The sequence below is a fragment of the Pristiophorus japonicus genome, chromosome 28 (genome assembly GCF_044704955.1).
Source record: "Pristiophorus japonicus isolate sPriJap1 chromosome 28, sPriJap1.hap1, whole genome shotgun sequence".
Taxonomy (NCBI): domain Eukaryota; kingdom Metazoa; phylum Chordata; class Chondrichthyes; family Pristiophoridae; genus Pristiophorus; species Pristiophorus japonicus.
Genome location: NC_092004.1, coordinates 12,285,677 through 12,304,567, shown reverse-complemented (window position 1 = coordinate 12,304,567; position 18,891 = coordinate 12,285,677). Strand labels below are relative to the sequence as shown.

The 18,891-nt window shown below is 48.4% G+C and overlaps 1 protein-coding gene across 1 annotated transcript in view; it reads left to right on the top strand.

Annotated features, from left to right (window-relative positions):
- Positions 1-8,546, top strand: part of LOC139239593 (zinc finger protein 436-like) — a 28,393-nt gene extending 19,847 nt beyond the window's left edge. The window contains exon 4 of the transcript XR_011588681.1: positions 8,068-8,546. The gene's annotated coding sequence lies outside the window, so the exon portion shown is untranslated. The remainder of the gene's footprint in view (positions 1-8,067) is intronic.
- Positions 8,547-18,891: the final 10,345 nt, after the last annotated feature.

Below are 18,891 nucleotides of genomic sequence, written 5' to 3'. Positions count from 1 at the left end.
TCCAGGTGTGGCCTCACCAATACACTGTACAGATGTAACAAGACTTCCCTGCTTTTATACTCCTACCACTTTGCAATAAAGGCCAAGTATCCATTGGCCTTCCTGATCACTTGCTGTACATGCATACTATCCTTTTGTGTTTCATGCACAAGTACTCCCAGGTCTCGTTGTACTGCAGCACTTTGCAATCTTTCTCCATTTAAATAATAACTTGCTCTTTGATTTTTTTCTGCCAAAGTGCATGACCTCACACTTTCCAACATTATACTCCATCTTCCAAATTCTTGCGCACTCACTTAGCCTGCTTATGTCCTCCTGCAGTCTCTTTATGTCCTCCTCACACATTACCCTTCCTCCCATCTTTGTATCATCAGCAAACTTGGCTACGTTACACTCAGTCCCCTCTTCCAAGTCGTTAATATCGATTGTAAATCGTTGGGGTCCCAGCACTGATCCCTGCGGTACTCCACGAGTTACTGATTGCAAACCAGAGAATAAACCATTTATCCCGACTCTCTGTTTTCTGTTTGTCACCCAATCCTCTATCCGTGCTAATATATTACCCCAAACCCGTAAACTTTTATCTTTTGCCCAAGCACAGATGTTAGGGTTCAGCTGCACTGCCCCCAGCAGCAGGTAAAGGCCCCTGCCCCTGAATGTCAGGCCAATGACAATGAGCTTCCCTCAGGTCCATTCTCTCTCTCTCCCCCCACACACTGCCTGAGCTCTCAGGCTGACTGTTCCCAGCACCTTCTCTCTTTATTCTCTCACATTGAAGCATTCCCGCTGCTGGGCTCAGGGGCTTTGTAGGCGGGGCCGGGACAGCGAAGAAAATGACGCAGTGTCAGGTCTGAGGCTGTAAACTAACAGTAAGGGGTTGTAACTGAGCGGGGAAAGAGGGCCGCTTACTGTCAGCATCAGATCCCGGCTCACAGTACAGGGCACGGCCCAGGGATGGAAGGAGGGCGGGGGCTCAGTCTTCATCCGGCGGAGAAAGTGGCGCAGTAAAATCCCGGCCGCACCGCTCACAATTTGCAATCTCAGGCGGGGAGCCGCGATTTTACTGTGAGAGGAAACCCAGAACATAACACAGGCCCGGAGCTGGGGCTTTGGGACATGTGGGAGATATTGATACTATCACTGGGCCTAGACAGTGTGTAACCCGGGGCCCACGGAGATCAGACAGTGTGTAACCAGGGGCTGGGAACAGTGAGATCAGACAGTGTGTAACCCTGGGGAGTGCCCAGTGAGATGAGACAGTGTGTAATCCGGGGGTGGGCCCAGTGAGATGAGGCAGTGTGTAACCCGGGGGTGGGCCCAGTGAGATGAGACAGTGTGTAACCCGGGGGTGGGCCCAGTGAGATGAGACAATGTGTAACCCGGGGGTGGGCCCAGTGAGATGAGACAGTGTGTAACCCGGGGGTGGGCCCAGTGAGATCAGACAGTGTGTAACCCGGGGGTGGGCCCAGTGAGATCAGACAGTGTGTAACCCAGGGGTGGGCCCAGTGAGATCAGACAGTGTGTAACCCGGGGGTGGGCCCAGTGAGATCAGACAGTGCGTAAACCGGGGTTGGGCCCAGTGAGATCAGATAGTGTGTAACCCGGGGGTGGGCCCAGTGAGATCAGATAGTGTGTAACCCGGGGGTGGCCCCAGTGAGATCAGATAGTGTGTAACCGGGGGTGGGCCCAGTGAGATCAGACAGTGTGTAACCCGGGGGTGGGCCCAGTGAGATCAAACAGTGTGTAACCCGGGGGTGGGCCCAGTGAGATGAGACAGTGTGTAACCCGGGGGTGGGCCCAGTGAGATCAGACAGTGTGTAACCCGGGGGTGGGCCCAGTGAGATCAGACAGTGTGTATCCCGGGGGCCCAGTGAGATCAGACAGGGTGTAACCCGGGGGTGGGCCCAGTGAGATCAGACAGTGTGTAACCCGGGGGTGGGCCCAGTGAGATCAGACAGTGTGTAACCCAGGGGTGGGCCCAGTGAGATCAGACAGTGTGTAACCCGGGGGTGGGCCCAGTGAGATCAGACAGTGCGTAAACCGGGGTTGGGCCCAGTGAGATCAGATAGTGTGTAACCCGGGGGTGGGCCCAGTGAGATCAGATAGTGTGTAACCCGGGGGTGGCCCCAGTGAGATCAGATAGTGTGTAACCGGGGGTGGGCCCAGTGAGATCTGACAGTGTGTAACCCGGGGGTGGGCCCAGTGAGATCAAACAGTGTGTAACCCAGGGGTGGGCCCAGTGAGATCAGACAGTGTGTAACCCGGGGGTGGGCCCAGTGAGATCAGACAGTGCGTAAACCGGGGTTGGGCCCAGTGAGATCAGATAGTGTGTAACCCGGGGGTGGGCCCAGTGAGATCAGATAGTGTGTAACCCGGGGGTGGCCCCAGTGAGATCAGATAGTGTGTAACCGGGGGTGGGCCCAGTGAGATCAGACAGTGTGTAACCCGGGGGTGGGCCCAGTGAGATCAAACAGTGTGTAACCCGGGGGTGGGCCCAGTGAGATGAGACAGTGTGTAACCCGGGGGTGGGCCCAGTGAGATCAGACAGTGTGTAACCCGGGGGTGGGCCCAGTGAGATCAGACAGTGTGTATCCCGGGGGCCCAGTGAGATCAGACAGGGTGTAACCCGGGGGTGGGCCCAGTGAGATCAGACAGTGTGTAACCCGAGGGTGGGCCCAGTGAGATCAGACAGTGTGTAACCCGGCGGTGGGCCCAGTGAGATCAGACAGTGTGTAACCCGGGGGTGGGCTCAGTGACATCAGACAGTGTGTAACCCGGGGTTGGGCCCAGTGAGATCAGATAGTGTGTAACCCGGGGGTGGGCCCAGTGAGATCAGATAGTGTGTAACCCGGGGGTGGCCCCAGTGAGATCAGATAGTGTGTAACCAGGGGTGGGCCCAGTGAGATCAGACAGTGTGTAACCCGCGGGGTGGGCCCAGTGAAATCAGAAAGTGTGTAACCCGGGGGTGGGCCCAGTGAGATCACACAGTGTGTTACCCGGGGGTGGGCCCAGTGAGATCAGACAGTGTGTAACCCAGGGGTGGGCCCAGTGAGATGAGACAATGTGTAACCCAGGGGTGGGCCCAGTGAGATCAGACAGTGTGTAACCCGGGGACCCTGTGAGATCAGACAGTGTGTAACCCGGGGCTGGGATTGTGAGATCAGACAGTGTGTAACCCGGGGGTGGGCCCAGTGAGATCAGACAGTGTGTCACCCGGGGGTGGGCCCAGTGAGATCAGACAGTGTCTAACCCGAGGATGGGCCCAGTGAAATGAGACATTTTGCAACCCGGGGGTGGGCCCAGTGAGATCAGACAATGTGCAACCCGGGAGTGGGCCCGTGAGATCAGACAGTGTCAAACCAGGGCCCAGTGAGACCAGACAGTGTGTCACCCGGGGCTGGGCCCAGTGAGATCAGACAGCATGTAACCCGGGGGCCCAGTGAGATCATGAGAACCTGTATCACTGTAGCTACCAGCTTTATATGTATTATCCGTACTAATTTCAAATGTATTAACTCTTTCTAAAATGGCCGCTCATGGTTATTGCTGACTCTTTAGATCTCAGTGTAGGGGAAAACAATGAGTGACGTGTCTTTGTTTAACAACCTTGAGGAACCGTCTCATCATGGGAATGTAGCAACAGATGTAGAAGCTAAACTGTGGGAAAAGCCAGAGAAGCAGAACTGTGTCTTCCTTGCCTGCAAAACAAAGATAAGCTGGAGATGACTTAATCTTCTCTCATGATTAGGGGCATTGCTTAATTAACTGTGTAAATGACTAATTTAGCTTGTATCTATACCACGGTAGCTGATGTGATAGGACAATGAAAAGGGGTGGTACCATTCACAAACTTTATAAATGTATTGATTTTGTAATGATTTTTGCTTGCTCTGATGGATTCGACAGACTTATTAAGTCGGTGCCCTTTTATCAGAGCAAGACCCTTCATCGATGAAGTCTGAATAACGTTAGTCTGAACTAAACTTTAAAGTGTTCGAATCAGTGTATTCGCTGAAACAGATTGAGGGAAAAAAATCCGTATCAACAATTGGTGTCAGAAGTGGGATCTCAACGGACGACTGCCGAAAGCTTGCGAATTAAGAACCGAACTAGCCTTGGACGAGACGGAAGGAAAATGGCCAGTGGAGTGAGTATTCGTTAAATACCACTTCGGTTTTCTCTAGTCCAAAAGTCTGAGGAAAGTTTGGCCACTCGCTGGTTCTCAGGTAGCGTCTGAATGAGATCCAGGTCAATCTGTCGAATACTTTTTAAACTTGGAAAGTAAGTGTCCAAGTCAGGTATGACGTCGACCTTGTATATCACTTGGCCCGCCTAAGCTCTGGATAAGATAAACTACCTTTACCGCGGGGCGATGCGAGAGGGATTGTGTAAAGTGAACTTCTACTTATGTCGGGTACTGTGTCGACCTTGTATATCACTTGGCTCGCCTAGGCTCTGGATAAGATAAACTACCTTTTTACTGTGGGGCGACGCGAGGAATTGTGCAACACTAAATCGCGGGGCGACGCGAGGAATTGTGTAAAACTAAATCGCGGAGCGACGCGAGGAATTGGGTAAGGATAAAAGGAATTGTGTAAGGATAAAATATTTCTTTACCGCGGGGCGACACGGGAATGGGCAATCATGGACCCAAAAATAGAGCAGGCCAAAGAAAAAAATTAATTAATAAGCTTTGTTGAATGAAGAGAGACTTTTGTGAATGTCTGGTGTTGAGTGAGAGTCCTTGTGTGATTTTTTGACTGCGGAATGAATTTTTATCTTTTCATGTTTTTTAAAAGCCTGTTTGGAAAAGTGGTGCCGCTGTCTATTAATTTAGGCTCCTCCCACTTCTCCAAAGAGAGTGAAATATTTTTTTAAACCCTTTGTAGTGTTGTCCTGTATGTGGGAAGTTTTAAGACATTTTATGTTGGGAATGCAGGTGTGGATATATTCGGATGATAAGTTACGGAGCTAGGAAATGCACAAAGGATAGGTTTGTTGAGTAAAAGATAAAAAATACATGGTCCCGGTGGTTGAAAAAAAGAATTTATTTGACACGCTCACTTACTTGTCGAAACAAAACATGCAATGATTGATTACATTGGGTTGAAAGACATAAATTTAGTCCAGGAATGAGATAAAGAGTGCCTTTTAAAAAAAAAGCTTCCAGCTCAAAAAAAAAAGTTTTAAATAAAGATTGAAATTACAAAATTTGAATTAGGATTTTGAGATATTAAGAGAAGGCACAACAAAATACTGAGGTTGATTCAAAAAAAATTATTAAATTAAATCTGATCTCTTAAAGAAAAAAGGAGATATAAAACTAAAAGATTTGGAAACAATCTAGAAATACCTTCAGGGATCAGGTAAAATTCCTGGGCGAGTGGCGAGCTATCTCCGAAGCTGTAAAAGGGATTTTTGAAAAATGTTAAAAACAGCAAGCTTTATCAGTTTGGAAGAGACATTTTAACGAATTTGAAACTGGAGCATTTTGAGATAACGAAAAGCAGCCCTCAAAGCCTACGTTGCGATGGAAAGACATGCTAGTTGATATCGGCTGTGAAAAAGATATTGGTTTAATTGGAAAAAAAAAGAATTTGAAATAGTAAAAGAAACACTCCATTTATAATGATTTTAAATGACGAGAAAGCTTCACTGCAGTTTGAAAAATTTCCAAAAAGGACGTTGTTTATCAAGAAAAGTCCTGAACAGTCTAAACAAGCAGGAGGGTTTTGAAAAAACGAGGAGAAAAAATCTCAGCTATGCGAACTCAGCACAGAAAAAAAACTGGGAATTCGAGAATCTTACTGAATTTTTAAAATCTTATAGAAAATGGAACTGGCACGGATGTTTAGATTTTGTGCTGAGAGAGAAAAAAAACCCCACAAGATTTGCCCAGTGAACGAGACCGTAAAATAAAACGAAATGTTGGAATGTACACAGCGTGTGTGAAAATTGGATTTATGTAAACAAAATAGCTATTAAAAATGTGTGGTCTCGTTTTAAATCAATCAAAAAAAAATCTTTGGCAATTAGAAGAAAACTTTGGAGTTTACTCTAAAATGCCGTCTTTCCTGATGAGAAGACTTTTATTATGCCGGCTTTACTAATGATTTCTGCTTTTTTAACGGATTCCAATTTCTAAGCAAGTTTTGAAGGCACAAAGACTTAAAAAAAAAAATTCCGGATGATTACGCGAAGTCACGTAATGACATCAGCTCTTCTTACAAACCTGTAAAGGAGTTAACCCTTTCCATCGACAACTGTTTTATACTGGACATTATTAATTTGGATTTCTTTATAGAATAAAAAAGACTCACCTAACAGAGGAAATGGTGCGACAGACAGAATAAAAATAAAACAGAACTAGCCTATGTAATAATACTCGCCTGATACAAATAAAAGAAAGATATTCAAACAAAACAAATTCAAGAGTTAAAAGCTAAGATAAATAAGCTGGAAGAGATTGTTTAAAACGGGGTCAGACGGATAGTACAGTGCGCAGCCATAGCACCATCACCTCTGGCAATAGAGCCAATGTACCCCACGGTGGGGAAGTGTAGTCCACAAACCCAACTTAACTTTACCTCCGATTTCACAGAGTGACCGCAACATGCATGGATAAAAGATGAAACGACCAGAACCTAACACCTGGTGATGACCAGGCTTTATGTTTAAAATTTGCAGATAAAACACTCACCGAGATGGAACTGCAGTAGCTACTTTGACTCTGGAGACTCAGGATACTGGGAACCTTAAGGCCCACACAAGCACTGATAATACAGATGGACTACGAGAGATATAGCACATGCAGGAAAGACACAACTACATGAACTAGCTTTGTTTAATTTGACTGCCGAAATATGCATCCCAGCAGCCAAGGACTGGAGCTAGGACAGAACTTATTTTAACGCATGGCTATGTATCGTGTATTAAGTAAGGTTGTAATGCAGCAGGCTGCCGATGCCATGGGCGCCAGTAGATTCCGAGGACAGGAGCAAATTCATAGGACCAAAAGGGGAAGGGCGCAGATATCCAACTGGATGGAATTTCAGTTTTAGAAGCTCATGCCTGGGCGGACGAAGCTGCAAAACAAGCAGCCAAATCCACCCCGCAAGAACAGAAGGGTGGGAAGAGAACGGAGCAAAGGTGGGGGCGGGGGGGCAAGTAATAAAATAATCTAAAGAAAGGATATCATTTGGGGTGCGTCAGCGAATACTTATCGTAAACCTAATGGATATCATTTTTCCTAGCTTCTGTGGGAATGAAACTATAAGTCTATACCAGAACCTGGCACAATGGATCCTTAAAGGACCGGAACCCACGACCCTGAGATTTAATGTAAGAAATGGAACAGGGCAAGGTCGAACAAAAAGGGGAATACTGGAAACACGAGTTACAGGTTATGCGGTAGGGGTAACGATGATGAATTCCATAGGCCTGTATGCAATATACGACCGGGTTAACCACTTAATGGCGTCGTCTTGAGGTGTTTACTGGGGAGGGACTTGGATAACCAAGCCCTACAAGCGCGGTTGGGAGATGGCACTGAAGGGGAACTGTTACAGATGGCCCATACATTATTGAAGCAAGCCAAGACAATAAATTTGATCCACGCAATGGGGAACGATATAAGTAAACGATTACAGGCTGAGATAGTTTGCTCTGTGTATGGGGCCTGGATATTAAGTGAGATACAACATAATTTGGAGCAACTCCAGAATGGAGACATATCAGATTGGATTCCTAACAACATACTTAACAATTGGATTCTAGATAAAGAATTGAATAACACATGTGAGGTACGAAGGAATAGGCACGCATGGGTGCCAGAATACAGATGTATTACTGGGAGGGTGAATATGATCGGATTTGTGTTGTCCATACCACAGTATGATGTAACAAAGGGAAACCCCTTATATCAGATCGATATTATTGATGAAGTGAGAAACCAAACTCGGTTACGTTACCATCAGCCTGCCAGACGGGTGGTTAAAATTAACAATAGTACCAAAGTCATTGACATAACTGATTGCTATAAAAATAATCAAGTGATTTTATGTCGAGGTACGCCACGTATGACGAACGATGATTGCAGATTCCACCAAACAAACGGATGCATGCTGAGTATCACTCCTCTCGAACACAATCTTGAGACCATCGTTGCCCCGCAAGTGAACGGAGAGTGATGTGTGAGAATGGGGGCAGCCAAGTTAACCATTAAGAGCAGGGGAGGAGTCACCCCCTGTGTCCTCATTACTCCTAACTTCTGCTTCAGACCCAAGGGAGAAGCAGACATAGACGGATATCATATACATCCCGAGACAACGGAAATCATCGACGGAATAATCACGGATACCCTCCGAGAGGGGTACAAAGAGGCGGTATGGGAACCGCAAGGCAAACAGATACTGGAATTAAATGAGGAACAATTACGTCTGGTGCAAGGAATCCAGAATCAAAGATGACAGTATGTCCGGCAAATGGAAGTGTTGTAGAAAAATATTTCCGAAACTGTATAATATATAAAGAGAGGTTTATTAAATCGGAGACAAAGCTTTGGGAGAAGTGTTAAAGACCCCTGTCTTTGAACCAACTTCTCAAACTGTATCTGCAGTGAAGCCCTTTTATCGTACACATTACGTCACTTTACAACACATGCTTTAGCACTACAAAGCTGTTACTATCGAAGACTAAGCTTTTGATATATAACCCATCCTACACTGTGACAGGGCAGTATAAACAAGTGCAGGCTTTTGACACCGGTTTAAACAAACATTCTCAGCACTTAACTCTCCAGTGTTCATTATCTCACATTCCAATCTCCATTAACTCAAGGCCAGCATGCCTTAAAGTCTAACTGTTTAAAGCATGCATCAGTATTATCCCTTACAAAATTCATTTAAAGGGGAAAATAAAACAAATGTTTATTCCCGTATACAATCAAATATATGTCCAAAAATCCACTCCAACAATATTCCCCCTTTTGGTCTTGGAGGATGTTTAAGAAATGCATATGACCACAATGATAGTAGCATATATTCGTCCTTTGGGGTATGTTACTTCCCTGATGTTCCGTATGTCCACCTTGCTTGTAGCTCTAGGCGACCCTTCAAAGACAGTGGTCGGTGTCATTGTCGTCTGTTTCTTCATCCTTGGTGTCTTCAGGTATTTCCATCAGATGTGCTTCTTCTTTGACGATTGCACTGGCTGCTGGCATCAGTCGAGCCATCATAACTTTACAGCAGATATTAAAACACCCGATAATCAGACAGCAAGAATTATTATTACAACCAGAATAATTACTCCATGCATAAGATAGGACCCCCAGGATCCCCCTAACAGCCAGTCAAACCAGCCAGATCCTCCTGCTGTTGTGGATAACTTCTTTACCTCCCTGCTTATGTGATCAGCAAGGTTGGTTATGTTTTCTGAATTATCGGGAATGTAAGTGCAACATTCAGCTCCAATTAAGGCACATGTGCCCCCACTTTGTGCTAGTATATAATCTAGGGCCATTCGGTTCTGGAGTACCATTGTGCGTATGGCTACCATTTCAGCCGTTATGCCCTCTATTGCTTCAACAGTGTCGTTACCTATCTATTCCAGTACTCTCTCTAGGTTACGTAATTCATCCATGGTACGTCCTATCCCGAATGGGGGCATCATGACCCCAAATAGTCTCTCTACCGGGGTAAGATCTCATCTTAGTTGACCTGGTGTCTGTACTTCTGTTAAAGTGCGTACCCGTCTGACAAAAGGGAGCACATATTCCAAATAACAGGACCCCCTCCAGTTCTGACGCAACCAGGGATAGGCCTTATGCCCGCACACAAAATAAGTGCCATTGTATGCTGTCAGATTCGATCCCAATCTCTCTCTCAGCCCCCCGTCGCCACCTACTCTTAGGGTCCCAGTCCTGGCTACTTGTCTGATTCTTCAAACCCTCTATTTCAAAGAACCCCTGGTTTGTTGTTTCGCTGGCTATTATGTTCCACCTGGTCAGGTTAAAGTATTGCGTACAATTGCTATATCCTGCTACATAACCTGTTTCCTCACCAGTCAGGTCTCTAGTGAAACAAATGTCAGCGGTGGGCCTTCCAACTCCTGAGGTGTTGGTCAAAACCAGGAACGGGGGTCGTACCGACCTAGTGTATTCCGGCTGGTACCATCCGTCAAATGCATCCAAAAGGTAATCCCCCGATCTCCACGTTTCTTTATCCCCACTCTAGTTCCAGGTATCATTTACTTCCCCTGTACAATTTTGCCGCTTTACCCACTCTGCTACTTCTGAGATGTTAAGGGAGATTGACCTCAAAGGGATGCCTCCTTTGCTATGTATGGGAATGTGCGAACATATCCAGCAACTAGAAAAGTTCTCATTTTGCGCATAAACATAAGATATGTACAAAAAGGTATTTACATGTAACTCTCGTTTTGGTCTAGCTAGCAGGCCGGACCTAACACGAACTATGATAATCGCACCGATCGCAATATATAATTTCATCTTCTGATTACTCTATATTTAACAAATAGCAAAAGGCAAAATGGCCGGATGGCTTGCTTGAAGAATCTCTCGCTGTCAATCTGTAAATAGACAAACAACAACAACTAATACGTGTGCTAAACGGCTGGTTCAAAAACCTTAAGCTGGGTCCAATGCTTCCATTGTCCGTTCCCTTTAACATCGATGCAGGCACAAGTATCCCTGCTGATTATAACCTCATAAGATCCTATCCATTTTTGGGGCAAACCCCGGTTTTCCCCAGGAGGACCCGTACCATAACGCGACTTCCCGCCAACGGGACTTCAGGGAGCTTTGTAAGCTCCGCTTCCACGTCTCTTTCTTCCTGATTGTCCCTAACTAATTTACGCATCCCTTTTAATTGAGTACTTAATTCCAAATTATTTTGTCTGTTAATGCGCCGACATCGGCCCCTCCCTGTTATGATGTTTTCTGGTAATTGCATCGTCCTTCCTGTCGGAAAGCTATGGATACTCAAAGCCAGTAGACCCAAACTAGAACGCATTGAGACACAACGATGGATGGATACCAAAGAAATAATTCCGGTGCTAGGCAGTGCAATGTTGGCGGTCACAAACAATGGATCAGTGAACCGGCTGCTGCCCCAGTGTCCGGTGGTCAGTGCTGCACTGCCCCAGTGTCGGGCAGTCAGTGCCGCACTGCCCCAGTATCGGGCGGTCAGTGCCGCACTGCCCCAGTGTCGGACGGTCAGTGGGTGCTGCACTGCCCCAGTGTCGGGCGGTCAGTGCCGAACTGGCCCAGTGTCGGGCGGTCAGTGCCGCACTGCCCCAGTGTCGGGCGGTCGATCAGCGCCGCACTGCCCCAGTGCCGTGCGGTCAGTGCCGCATTGCCCCAGTGCCGTGCGGTCAGTGCCGCACTGCCCCAGTGCCGGGCGGTCAGTGCCGCACTGCCCCAGTGTCGGGCTGTCAGTGCCGCACTGCCCCAGTGTCGGGCGGTCAGTGCCGCAGCCCTAGTGTCGGTCGGTCAGTGCCGCACTGCCCCAGTGTCGGGCGGTCAGTGCCGCACTGCCCCAGTGTCGGGCGGTCAGAGCAGCACTGCCCCAGTGTCGGGCGGTCGGTCAGCGGCGCACTGCCCCAGTGCCGTGCGGTCAGTGCCGCACTGCCCCAGTGCCGGGCGGTCAATGCCGCACTGACCCAGTGGCGGGCTGTCAGTGCCGCACTGCCCCAGTTTCGGGCAGTCAGTGCCGCACTGCCCCAGTGTCGGGCGGTCAGTGCCGAACTGGTCCAGTGTCGGGCGGTCAGTGCCGCACTGCCCCAGTGTCAGCGGTCAGTGCCGCACTGCCCCAGTGTAGGGCGGTCAGTGCCGCACTGCCCCAGTGTCGGGCGGTCGGTCAGCGCCGCACTGCCCCAGTGCCGTGCGGTCAGTGCCGCACTGCCCCAGTGCCGGGCGGTCAGTGCCGCACTGACCCAGTGTCGGGCTGTCAGTGCCGCACTGCCCCAGTTTCGGGCAGTCAGTGCCGCACTGCCCCAGTGTCGGGCGGTCAGTGCCGCACTGCCCCAGTGTCGGGCGGTCAGTGCCGCACTGCCCCAGTGTCGGGCGGTCAGTGCCGCAGTGCCCCATGCCCGGCGGTTATTGCCGCACTGCCCCAGTGTCGGGCGATCAGGGCTGCACTGCCCCAGTGTCGGGCTGTCAGTGCCGCACTGCCACAGTGTCGGGCTGTCAGTGCCGCACTGCCCCAGTGCCGGACTGTATTTACTGTAGTGTGGCATCCATTAACAACTTGTTCACTCAACTCCCAACTGAGCCAACCTGACTCCCAGCTACTGACAATTTATTATTTCTCTACTTGCTGCCTCTAAGCCGTCTGTGTTCCCACATCCCAATCTCTATGAAGGCTGCATAATTATTTTAATGAAATAAACCTGTTTTGAAACCGTTTGATCCCCTTCCCGAACAGCATGTTACATCTCATTTTTGAGCCTGGTCAGCGAGTGTGGGGGAAAGGGGCTCCCGATCCTGACCCCACACAGAGTCCGCACTCTCACACTTTGAACAGCTAGCAGTGACACAGAGTTTCTGCTCCATAGTACCTGGGTACTGAGGCCGATTAGAGACCCTCCCAACCGGTCAATGCTCTGAATGAGACCCATCTGATGGTCTGTTTGGATCAACAAACAACACCCACAATTACCTCCACCCACTCAGGTAGCCGCTGAACAATCCGGGGATTTACCTGTGGAACTGGCTCACATTAAATCCTTCAGTCATTCCTCCAATCTCAATCATTTTCACTCAACTAATCAAACCAGAACTTTCAAAGTGAGAAAATAGTTTTTAAAATGAAACTGTCAGAACACTGGATTCAGAGAATAAATAAATTTACAGACCTAAATGACCTCCTCCGAATCCTCCTCCGATCCCCCAGCCGGCAGCTCCAACGAGATTCCCTCGAGCAGTGCCGGGCTTAGTCAGCACCAGGAATACAAGGAACAAGATTAGAGCCTTCATCTTCATCATGTGCGGTATTGTTCAGAGTCAGGTTCAGGCAGCTGTTGGAGAAATGTTGTGAATCCTGACTGAGATTCTTGCCTTTATAACCACACACACGGGGAGTGGCTCTGCTTTCTGACGATGCCCTGGGAAAAGGCGTTTCCTTTCTGTGTGACGTGGATCAGTTGGCAACTGTCTACTTTCAGAAGACAAGGTTGTGTGTTTGGGCCCAACTCCAGGTTTAACACATGAGCTCAGCTGACGGGATGTGCCAGGTACAGAAGCTTTATGGGACTGGGGCAGGAAACTGGAGGTGAGATTGATGATCAGTCGTGGTCTTTTTGAATGGAGGAGCAGGTTGGAAGGGACATATGGCCAACTGCTGCTTCTATTTCTGATGTTCTTAGCAGGACATTTTACCATCAAACCTCACTTTTAGAATCTGAGGCCCAGAAATTGGATAAGGTTCGAAAAAGGGCGGTGTGATGGCCCAGTGCTACTTGGCCTGTTCAGTTACACGATTGTAGTTCAGATCTCAGCACTAAACACACTGCTGATTGGCTTACCACTCAACAAGTGGGCCAATAGCAGGTACAGTCTGATAACCAGTAATGTCTGGCCTAGTCTTTCTGCACTACTGAAAGTTGAGGTGATTTGATGAAGCAGCACCTCATTTTCATTGGAATCCAGTTGGAATTGCAGCTGGATCACAAAGCTCAGCAGCAGCAAAGGGGATGAGCCAGAAGGCTCCGATGCTGCTCTGGAGCCACTGGTTGTGGCAGTGGGGAGGAGAGGGGCTGTCCTGTTCCCGCAGGGTGAGGAACCCATCAGCACACACATCGAGGAGGCTGTGGCAGGAGATGGCTGGATACATCACAGGCCACGGCGGGGCGTCGGGGCCAAACGGCGGGGCGTCAGGGCCACACGGCGGGGCGTCAGGGCCCACGGCGGGGTGTCAGGGCCCACGACGGGGTGTCAGGCCCCACGGCGGGGTGTCAGGGCCCACGGCGGGGTGTCAGGGCCCACGGCGGGGTGTCGGGGCCCACGGCTGGGTGTCAGTGCCCACGGCGTGGTTTCAGGGCCCACGGCGGGGTGTCAGGGCCAAACGATATCAGGGTCCACGATATCGTACCACAGACATGGATCCAGTGCCACAGGACGTTTAATAACTTCGCACGGCAGGACAAGGTGAGTGAAGGCTTCAGCCAACGCCATATCCCATCATCTGCACCAGACACACCACACCCCCATCACAGCCCTCCCTACAATCTCTACCTTTCACCACTCAGATCTCCCAATCATCGCTTCACTTCACCCTCACAACCTTACAACTGCTGAACACTGACAGCCACATCTTACACATTGCACAAACTGACTGCTATTCAACCATGGCAGGCACATCACCCAAACACTCACTACACTCACTGACACACTTCCCTTTCTCATGCAGCCAAGGTAACTCACAACCGGCGCGACCAGCGGCAGAGGGGAGGCGGTCAATCCGCTGTACAGTCCTTTACCAACTTTGGAGACAGTGCTCGATCTCATTGGAGGGGAAGTCACTGAATCCATGGCAACAGGGTGAATTGTGGATAGTAACGGTATTCCTAATCCTTCTTCTCACATTGCACTTCCCTTCATCCCACAATCTCTTCTCACTCAAACTGCTGATGCTGCATTCATGGACATCTTGAATTCCCCCCACCCCTCACCATAACCCGACTCTTGTCCCTTTCAGCTTTCAGAGGGCCACGATCTGCCAGACACACAGCCTGTCCCCGAAGTAATGGAGGGGAGTGGAGATGAAGAACACAGCACACCATCACTGTCTCTGACACTCGCAGACACCAGCTCACAAACTGGCATTGTACAGAATGGAGAAGGTCACAGACGCAACACACGCACACGCAGAAACAGCACACTCAGGACACACGTGCACGTGCAGAGACAGCACACGCAGGCACAGCACGCCCACGTGCAGATACAACACGCGCAGATACAACACACGCATGCGCAGACACCGCACACGCCCGCGCATACACATCACATGCACGCGCAGATACATCACACGCACGCGCAGACAACGAACATGCACGCGCAGACGCAGACCCACCACGCGCAGACACGACACATACGCGCGCAGACACAGCACGCACACACAGCACGCGTAGGCACATCACATGCACGCGCAGACACAGCACACTCACGCGCAGACACAGCAAACGCAGACACAGCACACGCACGCGCAGAAACATCACACACACGCGCAGACACAGCACATGAACGCGGAGACACAGCACATGCACGCGCGCAGATAGACACACACACACTGAGCAGCAGGGAGAGAGTTAACTTTTTAGGTGGGATGAAATCAGTGACAGAGAGTGGGGTTTTAAACATGCACTTGTTGAGCACGCAACATTCAATCTGCAGATTTCGGTCTAATCTGACCTCTCACCAAGGACTGTATTTGATTTCCCACATTCACTTTACAAATTCTTCAGATCGCTGGGGATGAAAGGTCAGGGTTTCCCCCTCTGACACCCAGCCCATTGCTGAAGATTGTTTCCAGTGATGTACCGTGTCTATGCAGAATTCACCGTAGAATTACAGTGTTTACAGCACAGAAACAGGCCATTGGGCTCAACAGGTACATGTCGGTGTTTATGGTCCACACAAGCCTCCACCCTTTATCCCATCATATTCTGCTATTCCTTTCTCCCCCATGTATTTATCTGGTTTCCCTTACAGACACTGTACTCTTTACCATAACTACTCCATGTGTAGAAAGCTCTACATTCTATCCAGTCTCTGGGTAAAGAGGTGTCTCCTGAATTCCTCATTGGATTTATTAGTGAGGACCTTATATTTATTGTTATGTATGTAAACATTATAACTGTGTAAGACTTGCCACCAGAGGGTGCACCTGTTGGAGGCCCAAGAGTCACCTGCACACCTGGTGCAGGGGAGTATAAAAGGTTGTCTGCCATGCTGCTCAGGTACTCTGGAGTTTTAATACTGAGACTAAGATCACATCAGTTTAAGCTTACAGTACTCAGTCTTGTGGAGTTATTCTAAACATAATCTGTATGACCTCTAATTTTGGACTCCCAACACATCTACCGTAAAAAACCCCTTCATAATATAAAAGATCTCGATTTGATTATAGGTTAGTTAGTTAGTGAGTAAACCTCCCTCTACACTGTCCCATCAAACCGTCTGTGTGTCTGATACATTGGACGTCTATTTCCAATCTTCCTGAAGAAACCCGTGTAAATAAGATATCTTGGACCCTGAATGGTGACAGTGCTGATAGTCTGGGAATCACGTCTTATCTCCGTACCTTTTTGAATGCATTATTAGGCACTTGCAGAGATTCCATGCAGTGGTTTCCTCTTCACACTTCCTGTGTTTTCCAAATTATCGCCCAGTCTCATTCCTCCTCCGAACATGTGCCCTCGAACACCCTGATCCTAAAGAGAAACAAGACCCGGATATGAAGCTGTGATTGATGCATTAAGTTTTATTTCTGAGTACAGCCATTATCAGACAGCAGTAATACTGGGTCAGTGGTTACAGGACCTAAACAATCAAACAGAACCTGCTTCCCGTGAAGGAAGGTTTCATTCAGTGAGAACTTGGAGAGCTCGGGCTGATGGGAAACAGTCACTGGACCTTTCACTGTCGTCAGGACTGCTGTATTATCCAAATAGAGATTCATTCTGAGGGTTTCCAGGAGGTGTTTACTGCTGTTAAATACCAGAATCAAATAATCAGAAAGCACCAATTGAAACAGAAATTTCAGCACTTTCTGGGTTGGTGAATGGCCCAGACACATTGTTACTGAACAGTATTTAGAAAGGAACAGAACAAGGGGAAGGTGGAATACTGACATGCAAACAGATCGACAGACATACATAGATAGGTGCACACACAGGCCCACACACAGACTGACCCACACACACACACACACACACACAAACCCACATCTGTAACTGGTGAGAAGCTGGGAGCTGTGGATGAGCAGAGAGGTTTAGGGGCCCAAGTAGTTAAATCAGTTAAAGCTCGGGGACATTTAAAAAATAACAAAGGTCTAATGAATTGTTGGTGCTCCACCTGTACAGAGCTCTGGAAAGACCCCATCTGGAGAACTACATTCAGGTCTGGGCACCACACCTCAGGGAGGGTATATTGACCTTGGAGGGAGCACAGCACTGATTCACCAGACTGTTACTTGGGCTCCAAGGGTTCAATTATGAGGAGAAATTACATAAACTGGGCTTGAATTCCAGAATACAGAAGGTTAAGGGGTGAGTCCATTTGATTCAGATTTTTAGGATGTGGAAAGGAATTGTTAATGTAGATACAGAGAAACTTTTTCTGTTGGTGGAGGATTCCAGGAGAAGGGGACACAACCTGAAAATGAAAACCAGGCCATTCAGGAGAGAAGTTCGGAAACACCTCTTCACATAAAGGGTGGTAGAAGTGTGGGATTCTCTCACACAAAAAGCACCAGGTGCTAGCACTGAACTAATTTTAAATCCCAGATCAATAGATGTTTGCCAGGCAAGGGTGTAAAAGGATACAGAGCCTCGGCAGATCAACGATGATCTCACTGAATGGGGGAACAGGCTCGAGGGGCTGATGGCCTGCTCCTGTTCCTACCTCTACTTTATACAGAGTGTCAGCATCTAGCACTCCCAGGGCCGGTACAGTACAGAGCTCCCTCTACATTACCTTGTCATAACCAATGTTACTCTGTTCCCCGCCCTGCTCTGCACCATTTTTGTTCCTGAGTTCATAAATTTCAATATAGAAAATTATGGGCAACACCATTGAGATGTTTAAGATAATTGAGAGATAATACTTCATCTGGTGCGAGAGTTCAGAAAAAGGTGCACAACCTTCACATTAAAGCTGGGCCGTTCAGGTGTGATGTCAGGAAGCATTTGTTCACACAGGGGAGCACAAATCTTGAATTCGCCCCCAAAAATCTGTTGAGGCTGGAACCCAATGGAAAAATCCAAGACTCCGATTGATATATTTTAGTTAGGTAGGGTTCTGTGTGTCTGTCTATAGACACACATAAATACAGACACACATACCCACACATGCAGAAACACAAGTACAGACGCAGACAAGATACATATACCCACACTTGCAGAAACACACGTACAGAAACAGACAGACACATATACCCACACATGCAGGCACGCACGCACACACAGAAATATATACCCACACATACAGAAACACATACATCAATCATCATACGCAGTCCCTTAGAATCAAAGAAGACTTGCTTCCACTCTTAAAATGAATCCTTACGTGGCTTAACAGTCCAATACGAGAGCCAACGTCCCTGACACACGTGGGACAGATAGTCGCTGAGGGAAAGTGTGGGTGGGACAGGTTTGCCGCACACTCTTTCCGCTGCCTGTGCTTGATTTCTGCCTGCTCTCGGCGATGAGATTCGAGGTGCTCAGTGCCTTCCCGGATGTACTTCCTCCATTTAGGGCGGTCTTTGGTCAGGGACTCCCAGGTATCGGTGGGGATGTTGCACTTTTCGGGGAGGCTTCGAGGGTCTCCTTGTAACGTTTCCTCTGCCCATCTTTGGCTTGTTTGCCGTGAAGGAGTTCCGAGTAGAGCACTTGCTTAGGGAGTCTCATGTCTGGCATGCATACAATGTGGCCTACCCAGCGGAGCTGATGAAGTGTGGTCAGTGCTTCAATGCTGGGGAAAAACATACACAGACCGACAGAAACACACCCTCACATATACAGAAACACACGTGCACACACAGAAACACACGTGCACACACAGAAACACACGTGCACACACGAAGATGGACCAGGAGAGAATGGGTTATGGCTGGAGTGAATTTAAAACAGACAGGTTTTAAATAGGCTTTTGAA